At 49.9% G+C, this 13822-nt stretch overlaps 1 long non-coding RNA gene across 1 annotated transcript in view; it reads right to left on the reverse strand.

Moving 5' to 3' along the window:
• Positions 1–13822, reverse strand: part of LOC309858592 — a 31925-nt gene that overhangs the window by 5740 nt on the left and 12363 nt on the right. The window contains exon 2 of the long non-coding RNA XR_014308263.1: positions 5250–5387. This is a non-coding gene — a long non-coding RNA (uncharacterized lncRNA). The remainder of the gene's footprint in view (positions 1–5249; positions 5388–13822) is intronic.

The following is a 13822-nucleotide window of genomic DNA, read 5'->3' on the forward strand; positions in this document are numbered from 1 at the left end:
GATTGCCGTTAATTGGACTTACTGTGGTGATTGTTTTGCAGTATCTGCAAAGATCAAATCATTAGGTTGCACGTCTGAAACTAATATAATGATATATGTCAACTATGTCTCAAAAAAGAAATGAAGGTTGTTGGACTCCCAATCCAGTGCTCAGTCCAGCCCCTCTCCTGGGGGTCAGAAGACATGAAGTTCATCCGTGGGTCCCTGGGCCTCCATAAGCTGGCTCCCCCTGTGGCCTGGGGCTCTGCATCTGGGGCCTAACGGAAGGCTGTGTCCGTTTGTGAGCACCACCCCCCAACAGGGGGAAGGATTGCACAGTGTCCTGTGTCCCAAAGTGCTTCCATTCAGAGATCCATCTGTACCTGCTTCCTTTGGGGGGCAGGAGGGCAAGGCCTGAGAGCCCTAATCTGAAGGAGGTCTCAGGACGTGGGGTCTGGAAGGTGTGGAGATAGCCATCTGGAACTGAGCACCTGTTACTCGCTTGCACCTCACATCCATCGTCAGAGGTGGGTCTCAAACAGCCCTGTGAGGCTGGGATTGTTAACCCTGTTTTGTCCTGTTTTCTAAATGAGAAGACTGATTCAGACAGCAAAGCAGCTTTCTTTGGCCTCAGAGCTGCTTCTTGGGAACACCAGGGCTGGACTGCAGGTGGCCCCATTCCATAGACTTTCCGGAAAGGAGGAGAAACAGCAGCAATGGCTGCGGAGTCTGGCACTTGCTGCACCAGGCCCACCTTGTCCAAGCCACCGTCTGGACTATTTCAGAAGACTCATCACTGGTGTCTCTGCTTCCTCTTTTTTCTCTTTGCAGTAGGTTCTCAGCACAGCAGCTAGAGTGATCCTATTGGAAGATAAGGCAGGCGACACTCTGCCCCACCTCTGCTCAGAGCCCTCTGGTGGTCCCATCTCTGAGAATAAAGGCCAAGTCAAGGCAGTGGTCTGTGAACCCAACACCAACTGGTCACTATTCTTATCCGATTTCATCTTCTGTGCTCTCCTTGCCTCCCCAGCCACATGGCCTCTTTGCTGTTCTTGCAGTGCATCAGGCACACTCCTGCCCCAGGACATTTGCACTTGTTCTCTGCCTGGAATACTCTTCTCCAGATATCCACATTGCTTAATTCCTTCATTCCCTTGAGTCTTTTTTTAAATATCCCTCTCTCCCTGCAGCTCTCCCTGACCACCCAATTTAATACTGTCACTTGTCTCAGCCCCAGTGTTCCCAATCATCCCACCCTACATCTTTTCTTTTTCCACGGTATTTTGCACTTTCCAATGTCTAACGCAATTTATTTATTGTACTTACTGTTTGTCTCCTTTGGAAGACTATAAGCTCCCTAAGGCCAGGGATCAGTATCTGTTTTATAAACTGATAAATACCATGCATCAGAGCAGCATGTGGAATGGTGTCTGGGGTAAAGTGGGCCCTTCAAAAGCACATGAATTTTTTTGGCGGTCACTACCCTGGAAAGAGTATGGGATTCTGAATTACCTTTATCTGGGTTCAGAGCACTCCTCTAACACTGAGTAGCCGCTTATTTTTATCTCCCGAAGCTCCATTTTCTCATCTACAAAATATGATTTATTTTGAGATGTCATGCACATGTGTTGCCCAGCAGAGTGCCTGGCCCACAGCGGCCATATGAGAGCCACCGGCAGGGAGAAGTGACTCTATTTAACAAATAAACGTTATGAGATGAAGCTCAGGCAAATTAAGTAGGACAAGATTGAGCTCCCACAAACTTGACGGGGGTGTGAGGCTCTTCTCAGAGGAAGAATTTTCTTTCTCCTTGGAGGAAAGTGTTCTTTCTCCTTGGAGGGAAGGAAGTTTTTTCGGACAGTTCCAAGAGTGGATTAGCAGCCTGTGACCTCTCGAAGCGGTGAGTTCGAGAGCACACTGCAGAGGAGTGAGGGGAACAGGTCTCAGTGCCGTTTACTCACTTCCTGGCAGGGGCACTCAGGGCCAGTGGCTTTGCCCTTAGGTGCCTCAATTATAAAACAAGACAAGAATGCTTTCTGTGCTGACTCTGGGGTGAATTAAAGGTATTAAAGGGGAAAGCACATGGGAACATGCTTTGTGGTCAATGCAGGATTGCCTTTATGAGTGGGATGCACAGCTGCTCACATGGGATATGATGCTGGCTGCTTCCAGAAGGTGTTAGGGGCTGAACTGTGCCCTCCCAAATTCTACGTTGCTGTCCTGACCCTCAGTATACCATAGAATGTAACCATACTTGGAGATTGGGGCCTTTAAAAAGGTAATTAAACTAAAATGAAGTCATTAGGGTGAGCTGTAATCCTATGTGGCTGGTGCCTTATAAGAAGATGCATTTTGGACATGGATGCACACAGACAGAGAATGGCATGGAGACACAGGGATAAGACTGTCATCTCTAAGTCGTGGAGAGAGGCCTCCAAAGAAACCAACCCTGCTGACACCTTGATCTTGGACTTCCAGCCTCCAGAGCTGTGAGACAATACATGTGTGTTATTTAAGCCTTCCACCCTGTTTACTTTGTTGCATCAGCCCCAGGACACCAAAAGAGAAGGTCTAGGTGGGATTCACTGAATGTTAACAAGCCCAGAGAACCATGTTGCTCTGCTCCCCTCCCTCTCACATACATGCTAGCCCCAAACATCAGTCTCGGGAGTGCCCCGAGTCCACCCCCTGCCTCGCTTGGTCCCAGAGATGCCCAGTTGGGTCTTTCTGCCTAAAGAACCTGGGAGCTCAAGAGGAGTCCTGACGGTATTATGGGGGCCATCTCTGGGCAAAGACCCTCAGGAAAATATTCTGTCAAGGCTCCATGAGGAGGGGGTTTCTGGAAGGGCGTTGGCCCCATTGATTGAGATGGAAAATGCAGCTTCTTCTCTCCTTTTTTCTGTTGGCAGAGGAGAGAATGTCTGTATTCTCTGGAAAGGGCTGGGCATACGTCCAGGGCCTTGTGCCCAAACCCCCTCCACATGCACTGAAAGTCCTGTCTGGGCATGCTGGCTGTCGGGCTTGGGAGATCTGTTTGTGTCATGCGGTTGCCTCTAAGCTGTGGTGTCTCAGATCCTCCCAGGGAGAGCGCAGGGCTCGGCAAAGCTGCCGTCAGATAGCCTTCCCCTCTTTCCTCTCCTCTCCTGAGCGAGGTTTATTAAGTCATGAGGTGCCATGGGGTCCGCTTGCCTTCCCCAGAACCACCTATTCCTATCCCCCTTTCAGGCCACGTGTCCCCTTTATATTTTTTTTTAACTATTGTTAAATTTTATTTAAAGGCAGGTTAGTTAATATATAGTGTAGTATTAGTTTCAGGAGTAGAATTAAGTGATTCATAACTTAACCTACAACCCTCAGTGCTCAGGTGTCCCCTTGAAACTGCTTTGATCAATAGTACAGGCTAAAGGTCAAGGAAGTGAGACCCTCATAATCAGTGTAGTGAATACTGTCCCTCTTGGAAGAGTTTCCAAGTCAGGTGCTGGGTACAAATCCTGTTAAACCTTGGTAGAAAGTAGAGTAACAGGAAACAAACAAAACACGTGTTTTTTCGGCCAAACAAGGCTACCCACCTCCAGCTCCCCTTAAATCTAGGCCTGCCTGGTGTAACTCTGCGTGTCGGTCTGTTATCATGTGAATGTCGCACTGCAGCATGTGGTGGGAGGCCATTTCTTCATTTGCCTGGCTCCTGACTTAGGAAAACGGCAGCTCCCAGGTCCCACCCCGGCAGATGCACCCTGGGGCCTGAGGGGAGAAAGCTTGGAATTCCAACCCCGCAGCCTTGCTCCCAGGTGCCCCTGAATTGAAGACTAAAGTTCAGCTGCCCCGGTCCACTTGGGGGGTGAGGCCCCAAAGGAACACACTGTCCTGTAGCGGCACCCACCCCACTGTAGCTGCGGGCTGTTGGTGTTTCCAATCCACAGGGAATCCTGTTTGACATAGGACAGCGTTTGGAATCAGACTGCAGCTCTGGGTGTGCCATGCTTTTCCATAAAGATGGATGTTTTCTTTCTTTCTTTCTTTCTTTCTTTCTTTCTTTCTTTCTTTCTTTCTTTCTTCTTTCTTTCTTTCTTTTTGAAGATTGTATTTATTTATTTAACAGACAGAGATGACAAGTAGGCAGAGAGGCAGGCAGAGAGAGAGAGGAAGGGAAACAGGCTCCCTGCTGAGCAAAGAGCCCCATGCAGGGCTCAATCCCAGGACTCTGGGATCATGACCAGAGCCGAAGGCAGCGGCTTTAACCCACTGAGCCACCCAGGCGCCCCAAAGATGGATGTTCTCTAACAGAAGCTGGGTGACATGCAGATCTCAAGTTCTATGTCCTCTAATCTCTTTGTGCAAAGGATCAAACCCAAATGGGCTTTTTTTGGACAGTTCCAAGAATGGATTAGCAGCCTGTGACCTCTCAGAGTGACCTGAGACCCCCCACCTTCTGTCCTTCTGTCAGCAGAGGAGCCTCCTGGGAAGGGAGATGATGGAGGAGCTGGCCCAGGTCCCAGGTGTCTGAGGAGTCTCCACAGCCCCTCAGCAGCCTGAGCCGGGAGGTCCGAGGAGGAGGAAGCCGCATCTCATGGGGCCTGCTTATATTTGCAGTTCAGAACATGATGCCTGATTTCACGGGAACCCACTGCCAGGGAATTTCCTTCTCATTGTTGCCTCCACATTGAGGTGAAGGCAAAGAACCAATCAGGAACATATTTTTAAAAGATGTTTAGGGAGTTTCCTGGATGTCGCCACACATTAGCACTCTATACCTCCTACTTCTGCAGCCTGATCCAGTTGGGAGTTCAGAATGGTGCCTCAGGAATCATAAAATCCCAACTAATTTTTTTTTTTTTTAAAGTTCAATTATGCCTACTAGATGATTCCTTTTTTTTTTTTTTTAAGGTTATATTTATTTATTTGACAGAGAGAGACAGCAAGAAAGGGAACGCAAGCAGGGGGAGTGGGAGAGGGAGAAGGCTCCCTGCCGATCAGGGAGTCGATGGGGGGGCTCCATCCCAGGACCCTGGGATCATGACCTGAGCCGAAGGCAAACACTTAAGGATGGAGCCACCCAGGTGCCCCACCTACTAGATGATTCTTATAAAGTCAGAAAATGAGAGCTATATTTAGTGAAGATTTCAGAAAAAAACAAAAACAAAACACCCCACGCTGGACAACCTGTGCCTGGTAGGGTGCCTACTCCACCCTCAGGGGTGCCTGTGTTGACTGACCATGGCCAGCCGCCCCGACTACAGTTGACTGTCCCCCACCCACAGGCAGCTGCTTACCATTGACAAAGAAAGGTCCAGTTTGGCAAATGCTTTGCTTTCAGAGCAGTTCACACTGGCTGGATTCCGATGGCCCCTGAAGGTCCTCTCCCAGGGAGCTGTGAGTTGGTCACACAGAGCAAGAAGCAGGAGGAGATTCTGAGGAGAGAGAGAGATGGAGAAAGACAGAGAGAAAGCTAGACCCACAGAGATGTGGGCAAGTCTTGAGACAATGGCAGATCCACCAGGGCAGGGGAACATCCAGGCGCGGGGGGAGGGGGGGGCGGCCACCTTGGCAGAGTGATTCTCCTGTGCTACATCACAGGGCTCCTGACAGCTTGGGTTTGCATCCCGGTCCTGCACGTACCAGCTGTAGGATTCCGGACAAGTCAAAGCTCTCTCTATGCCCCAACACCTTCTTCCTCAAATGGCAGTGATGAGACCCTATTCTACAGGGTTGTTGTGAGCGGCACATGATGACGGCTGCTGGGCCTCTAGGTCATGCTGCGACCCAGCTGGGACGAGTGCTCAATAGAGGCTCACGATCAGCATTATTGAGGCTGCCTTAGTACTCATCCCAAACCATGAATCCGGGCGTCAGGGTACTGCAGGAGTCCTGCCCGAGTAGCTCTCCGTCTGTCCTTTGTCTTCCTTTCCAACACCCAGCCAGCACTCTAGCTAACTTGAGCGTGTCTGCGTTTCTTGCAGCTTGAAAGAGCTTCTCTAACACGGACATAAGAAGAACTGTATTGATTTGCCAGAGCGCTGGTGGCCGGGATGCCCAGTCCCTCCAGCCCTCCATGGTATACACGAGGGAAAAGCTGCCGAGAGGTGGCTTGGCCTTTCAAGGGCGAGGTCTTGAGTGTCCTTTGGATCAGGGCAAGCACAGTAAAATGCAGTTAAAAATGGCTCATGGAGGGAGAGGGGGTGGAGGCCATTTCAAGCCTGGCGCGGAGGGAAGGAGCAGTTGTCCCGGCCCCTGCAGGGGAAGAAGGGCACCATTCCAGGGGCTTGCTGTCCCTCAGCTTCCAGGCCAGGCCCCTGGCTGTGTGTATGTGAGAGAGAGAGAGAGAGAGAGAGATTCTATACGTAGTGGGTGTGTAAGGAAACAGCCCTCCGCCCTCAGCAGCCTGGCTGGGCCTAGTGCAGGATGGGGTGGGGCAGGTGGCCTGGCCACCTAGCTGACAGGGCTGTAGTGACAGCCTTTACGGGGCCTGCTGAGTCCCAGGAACCCGAGCCATTCCGGAGCTGCTGACAGAAGACAAGGAATGAGGAAGTCCCAAAGGCTTCTCTGAGTTTTCATTTCAAGAGGCACAGAGTGACCTTTGTCCCCACCAATTGGGCTTGTGTCTCCCTCAGAGAAGGGGAAAGGTCAAGCTTCACTTTCTTCCAGTTGTTTCAGTTTCAGACCCCCTTGATTAAACACGGAGAAAAGTGGGGGTAGTAATGGCATGACGTGTGCCCAGCCTCAGTGCCTTCATGAGGATCCCGGCCAAGGCTACCGTCACGCAGGGAGACTCAGGCCCAGGAGCCACAATGCGCCTGCCCAGCAGACCTGAAGAGAGAGGCTGTGACTCCCAGAGCACTCCCACGGTGGCTGTCTGGGCCTCTTCATTCAGACGGCTGAGAACACAGCTCCCGAGAGGAGGGGTGGTTGTCTGTAGTAGCTAAGGGACTGGTGCCGGACCTGGGGCCAGAACTAGCTGCCGGGCCTGGGATTGGTGACACACAGCGGGCTGACTGTCCAATATCAGGTAAAGCTGGGAGCAGCTCTCCTAACCCACGTCCTAGGAGTCTATGCCAGAAAGCATGGCTCCCAACATTCTGTCCAAGCCACAAAGCCACAAGGGGTACCTGCCTGGTCTTCACTGTCCCTTCCTGTCCATTCGAGTACCAGGCAGGTCCTGACTACTCCCACTCAGGCCACACTCACGCCAGACCCTGGGGTCCCCCCAAGACTTCTCCGCAGCCCGAGTCTCCCTCTCTCGCAGAAGGTCCTTCCCATGGGTCTGGCCATGAACAGGCCCAGGTTTCTCTCTGGGTTACCAACCCTCAGCTCCTCATGTCCCAGTTGGATCGGGTCTCCCCTCCTAAGTCCTGGGGCTCTGCTGGACAGTCACTGTGGGCTCTCTATTCTCCAGAGTGCACCCCACCCCCCGCCAAAGCAACAGCTCACATGCACACACATGGCCAGACACTGGGCATCTGAGGAACACCTCACCCCATCAGCATACTGCTTGCCTCCCAGTAGCCGGCCCCTCTCCCCTTCTCATGACCCTGTAGCCTGGGGTCATGGCTGAGGCTTACTCCCCTGGTCCCCTTATTCTGCATTTCTGCATTGCTCTCCTTGAATCCTTGTTCTGCATTTCAAATAAAATAATGATAATCTTTTCCCCATTCACAGAACAACCCACCAGCGAAAATTATCTCCCTTTTATGTCTTCCTTGCCTTAAGATTTTGGCATCTGTGACCTCAAAGAAACAATAATACATTCGATATAAAGCATCTAGTTTTGGTTTGTCATCCTGGATCTTCACATTGAATTTGGCTATTGCTTGTTTTTATCTTCCTGAGATGCTTCATGTCTCTGAGATGAAATGCTAGTACAAGGGCACTTGCTTATAGAATGGTTTAAGTGGACTTGTTCTCTGGGAGGCCACTCAAGGCCCACCCGACCCATGGGCACCCCCAAACTGCATTAACTTATGTGGTCTGGAGAGACTTGATCAGGCTGGATGCTTGTCACCACTTGGACTTGACCCCTCATGGCCCTTAGCCACCTCATGCAGGGTGGCTAGATTTATCAAGTAAAAATATCGAGCACCCATTAAATATGAATTTTCAATAAACAACAAATAATTTTTTTAGCAAAAGTATATTCCATACAATATCTTTTTTTCATCAGAAATTCACACAGAATTTTCTTTGGTGCTCCTAACCTGGGGCTTCTATCCACTGGCGTGTGCTGTCCACATCAGAGACTCTGCAAGGAACCTGTAACTAGTCATAAAGAACTAGGTTTGTCAAAGATCTGTTCATAAGGGCAGACTTGGTCATCTCCCGACATAATGTCCCTCTTTCAGGTCCTACAAAGGGCACGAAGCCTTGGGCCCCTCTTAACTGATGCTCAGCCCCTCAGCTCTCCCAGAGGTCAGGTCAGTGCTGTAACTCAGGTAAGTTAGCAGCTGCATAGAGCTCTGAGCTTGTACTGCCATGGGCTCTAGATTTTCTTTCTTTTCTTTTCCCATTCTAAAGACTGAATGTTTGTGTTCCCCCAGAATTCATATGTGGTAACCTAATTCTCCAGCCTGATGGTGTTTGGAGGTGAGTCCTTTGGGAGGAGATTAAGTCCTGAGGGGGCAGCCTTCAAGAATGGGATCAGTGTCCTTATGAAAGGGACCCCAGAGAGTCCCTTTGTCTCTTCCTCTTTGTGAGGACACAGTGAGGAGACAGCAGTCTGAACCAGGAAGTGGGTTCTCACCAGGCAGAATCTGCCAGTGTCTTGACCTGGGGTGTCCAGCCTTCAGAACTGTGAGAGATAAATTTCTACTGTTTCTAAGCCAGGCTATTCTGCTACAGCAGCCTGAATGAACCAAGATACTCAGGAACACGCATTTGTTTGTTTGTTTGTTTGTTTGTTTGTTTAAGTTGAGGTGTTGTTGACATAGAATATTAGATTAGTTTCAGGTGTATGATGTAGTGTTTTGACATCTATAAATACATTATTTAAGTCTAGTTAACCATCTGTCACCAAAGTTACTGTAATATTATTGACCATATTCCCTATGCTGTACGTTACATGGGGGTGACTTATTTATTTCATAACTGGAAGTTTGTACCTCTTAATCCCCTTCACCTATGGCAACCACCAGTTGGTTCTCTGTTACCTATGAGTTGGTTTTTGTTTTGTTTGTTTTGGTTTTTAGATTACACGCATGTGTGAAATCATATGGTATTTGTCTTTCTCTGTCTGACTTATTTCACTTGCCATAATGCCCTGTAGGTCCACTTATGAGCACACTGTCAGAAAGGAAGAAGAAAAACTGGAGGGAGACGTGTACTTCCACGTCGCACTCGGGTGAGGGTGACGCAGTGAATTTCTTCACGAGTGATTCCCACGAGAGAGCAGTGCTGGACTCCTGCTATGACATTATCCATGTTAATGACACCATCATATGCATTTGTAAACTAAATAATAAGATTTCTTTATTCCTAGACTTCAATAACCTTCCTAGGCACTATTAATAATACTTGTGGATTGGAGATATGCCAACAAAAATCAGTATCTGTTGCAAAATGGTCGATACTAGAAAACAGATTAATCTTGTTCATTTATCCTGTGAAGTGTCACATGTTAGACTGATTTATCCCGTCACATGCTTGTGAAGTACTTTGGGATGAACTTTGCTCTCGAATACGATGTCCAGAACGTGTTCTGCTTCACTTCCCTACATGGCGTTTTGGGGATGTGTCGACACCTCTGTTGGCCCAGCGGGGGGGGGGGGTGCGGGGAGTCACGGACTGTGCTCCTGCCCACTCCCCTGCTTAAGCGCGTCAGCAGCCACATCTCCCGCCACAGCAGCCTTGGCTAAAGGTACTGGTAGGTAAACCTGCTTGAACCTCATATTTCTTCTTGTCATGGTTGCCCTACAGATGCCAGGTCACGAGCTAGATCTGATGTTGAAAGAACAAGCAGGAAAGAGGGGAGGTACACTGCTTTTGATTTGTGCAGGCAAAGGGCCAAGATGCGGGGAGGGCAGCAGGCAGACCCCAGCCTCGGTAGACTTGAGGAACAGACTTCCGGCTCTCTCTGCTCTCAGGAGTTCTACTCCGAGAAGTCATTTTGGTCTCAGAGCCCAGAAAAGAAACCTGGGGCTGTGGCTTTGGGTCACGTGGCCCAGCCAGGCAGCACTGTCCAAGCCCCAGTCAGCATGAGCTGGAGCAACACGTAAGGATTCCCCCCTGGCCAGGGGCCCGAGTGACACTGCACAAAGAAAGGAGCCTGGTTCATGGGGATGCTTGAAATGATCTTGGGTGCATAAATTTTAGCATTTTTGTGAATGGTTAGGAATTATTACCATCTAAGCCAGAAAAATGTAAAATTCGATAATGATTTATATACTGTAATACGCCATAGACTCCCTCCCTTAACTTAGGCCACATTATCACATTATTTGGCCACGTTAGGTAAGATAGCTTTGTCTGCCCAGCAAAACTGACTTCCCTAAGGGAGAGGGCCTATGCCTGAATTTGTGTGGGGCTGGCACTGAGAGCCCTATCAACAAGGTGAGCCATGCATGAAAGAAGCCCAGCTGTGAGCAGATCTTCCTAACTCTTGGCTCGGGGCAAGACAGGTTTGCTTGTATTTGGTGACCAAATCAGTTCTTTTTTTTTTTTTTAATTATTATTTTTTTATTTGACAGACAGAGATCACAAGCAGACAGAGAGGCAGGCAGAGAGAGAGAGGGAAGCAGGCTCCCCGCTGAGCAGAGAGCCTGATGTGGGGCTCGATCCCAAGACCCTGGGATCATGACCTGAGCCGAAGGCAGAGGCTTTAACCCACTGAGCCACCCAGGTTCCCCCCAAATCAGTTCTTAAAAAAAAATCTTTCATGTGCCTTTTATTGAACCCCTAGCCCTTCTTTATTCTTTAGTCCTCCTTCAAGGTCCCAAATCTGAGCCCTGGGAATTAGGGGTTTTACCTGATGAGGAATCTACAAGGGGTGGGATGCCCTCGAAATAACCAAGGACGCCCTACCCTTATGGATTCCTGGATCTTTAGTCTCCTGGATCTTTAGTCTCTGATGGGGGACAATCAGAAGGTCTTTGGGGTTTCCTTCTGGGGTGGGGCCACTGGTGGGGAGGGCCAGGTTGGCCAAGTGGTCAAAGAGCCTGTGGCCAGGGGCTTTTCATTTGTGAGCTGCTGAGGGACCAATCCATTGTTCCGCAGGCAGCCAGCTGCAGGATGAAAAAGGATTTGTTTTATGCCCCATCTGAGAACTTTAAAAAGGGAAGGATTAAAAGAAATAGGACAAACACCATTTAGATTGGAGTAGCCAGGATCATGTCAGAGTTTTAGGAATGGACAGAATATCCTGGAAGGAAGGCATTCGTTCATCCAGCAAATATTTATGGAGCATGTCTTGAGTGCCAGGCAATGACCCAGGCACGGCTCCACAGGCTTTATTAAAATATGGCTGTTTTAAATCAAATCTGGGTCTTGGTAAGGAAGTGAGTACTGCTCTATTGCAGTATTTGCCAAAGAAAATATCAAATACTTCTAGGCTTCGTCCAGGGTAACTCAACCCCCGCCCCAGCAGCTTCGTACGTTCTTGAGTCTGTACACCTCAGTCCTCTGAGCATGAGCGCCCTTCTTCCTGGACAGATACGATCAGCCTTTGCTGGCCGAGGGAAGCAGGGCAGACATTTGGCAGGGGGCTCAAGGTAAAGCCTGTTTATTTAGTCCCTCCTGCAGACAGAGGGCAGAGAGGAAGGAGCCGGGCCGGCTCTGAGGCTTGGCCCCTGGGGAGCCACCCTGGCCTGTGTTGAGGCTCTGCCCATACTCCGACATCAGCAAGTGCGCTGTGCTCATTCCATTTCCTTTCCAGGGCTGGCATCCGCCCCATGTGGAAAGCCCTTCTGTGGTTGCGGTCGGGGCGCTGGGGGTGCTAGAGGAACCACAGTATTCTGAATGTGATTGATAATATTTTTCAGCCTTTGCAGAGGGATGTGTCCCTTTAAAACTCACTTGAATGGGGCCTAGAGAAAATGCAACAGTCCGAAGGAGTATATATGTCTAGCCTGGAAGCAGGCAGAGCACCCCCGATGGCCATCTCTACCATGGACCCAGGGCTTGCACACTGTTAATGGCCATGGATTCCTACTTTATGCTGTCCAGCCACCGCAGAGGGAACCAAAGCTGAGTCCAGGCACAGAAATAAACTGATGTCGAAGGACTCCCCATTGTCAGCTAAGCCAAAGCGGAAGGATGAAGCCATTCCTTCAGCTTGGATGGGAGTGACCCATGTTTGTAGGTATTGAGGGCTTCCAAAGCAGGCAATTTCCTCTGAAACAGTGATCCTCAAGCATGGTTGCTGGACCCACAGCAGAACACCTGGGAACTTGTTAGAAATGCCAGTTCTCAGACCTCACCCCAGACCCACTACATCGAAGCTCTAAGAGCAGGGCCCAGTTATCTGTGTTTCTGAAACACAGTCGAGCATGAGAATCACTGCTTCTCACGAACCACTTCCATTCATCTTCTCTGAGTCTGCACAGGCCAGGCAAGTTTCATCCTATTTAATGTACAGGTGAGAACACCAGATCCCACTGTTAGTTGAGCAGCCCAAGGGTCTGGAGTCCCCAGTGCCCTCATGCTGCCCACTGGCCTCACTCTTCAACTTCCACTAAAGCCCCTTGGTGGTGGGAAAGACAGAGCAGCAGAGGTGAATGGAACCCAAAATGTGCTGTCGTAGACACCAGATGGGCCAGGCTTCCGTATGAACTCTGACACTGTCTCTCAGGGACAGGTGGAAGAAGAGGGGTTTTGCAAGGTAATCTGAGGTCAGGGAAGGGACAGGTGGTCTGTCTGCACAGTAAGAGCACTTAGGCTAGCTAAGGGTGTGACTCTCACGTGACTAGCAGAGGTTGAACTTCAGCACATGAGCTACATTGAAAATTTTAGGTCTTCAGACACACCGAAGAGGGGAGAAGAAAATTGCAGCTGGCGTGGAGGGTCCTCTGACAGTCTCCCACCCCCTCCTATCACTGTGAGTCTAAATGCCTCCTCCCCTCCACCACAGTGAAGCTTTTGTACAAGGAGAGAATGGCCAAGACACACATCCTACAGCAGAGTATTTGGAAGTTTACGAGGTCAGAAGAATATGAAGACTTGCTAACTTCTGAAGGGAGCTTTAGGGAGATAGAAGGAGTTTTGAAAGACAGAATGGAGAAGGGGAGTGATTGAGGGTGGCATGAGGTGGTCACCTGATGCCTATGGTGGGGACATCTTCACGGTCTGGGCTCCGAGACTCCCTACTCTGGAAACTTTAGCCTGGCTGCAGAGAGTGAATTAGTCTGGATGAACAACACCATGACCTTCATCCTTCCTATTTTGCTGCTATTGCAACTGCTTGGCTGTTGGGAGTGAACAAGACATCTAGCCAGATTCAGAGATCTCTGCCTTAGAGTTGTTGGTGGGAAACAGATGAGCAGGAGGGTGAGGAGCTTTGGACAAGAAGACGAATGCCCTCAGCTGAGTTCCAGGCATCCGTAGGCTGTCCAAATGAGAGGTCAGGGGCCACTGGGTGCGTGGTTTGGAGGTCAGAGGATCTAGGTGTGAGCGACTCACAGCAGCAGATGGCAGCTGAGGTCATAGGGGGAGAGGATCAGAGCCCCAGAGCACTGGCATTGGAAAGGCAGAAGTGGGGTGTGTTGGCTCAGCAGGGAGAGAGCCCCCACGAGAGAGTGGGCGAGGCTGCTGAGAACCTGCCAAGAGCAGAACACAGCCCCTGGTGAACTTGTCAAGGGTGATCCCACAGTGGTGGTGAAATCTCCAAGCCAGCTCATTGTGGTTGAGCTGTGAATGGTAAGCG

The sequence above is a fragment of the Mustela nivalis genome (assembly GCF_964662115.1).
Source record: "Mustela nivalis genome assembly, chromosome: 1".
NCBI lineage: Eukaryota > Metazoa > Chordata > Mammalia > Carnivora > Mustelidae > Mustela > Mustela nivalis.